Raw genomic sequence first — 202 nt, 5'->3', positions numbered from 1 at the left:
CCAGGCAGATGGGGGCGGGGGTGCTCAGGAAATGCACAATGGCTTGGGACAGATGAGTCAGGTGAGCAGGGGAGGGGCCTGGATCCCATGCCACCAGCTGCCCCTTGGCTTCCTTCTGCAGGGGATGGGAATGGGTTGGGTGCAGCTAATGTCCTTCCCTGGGGATTTGGCAGGTCCTGAGCCAGGGTCTTGTAGCTGATGC

This window comes from Balaenoptera borealis (genome assembly GCF_965194805.1).
Source record: "Balaenoptera borealis genome assembly, chromosome: 16".
NCBI classification, from domain to species: domain Eukaryota; kingdom Metazoa; phylum Chordata; class Mammalia; order Artiodactyla; family Balaenopteridae; genus Balaenoptera; species Balaenoptera borealis.
This window is presented reverse-complemented; position numbering follows the sequence as displayed.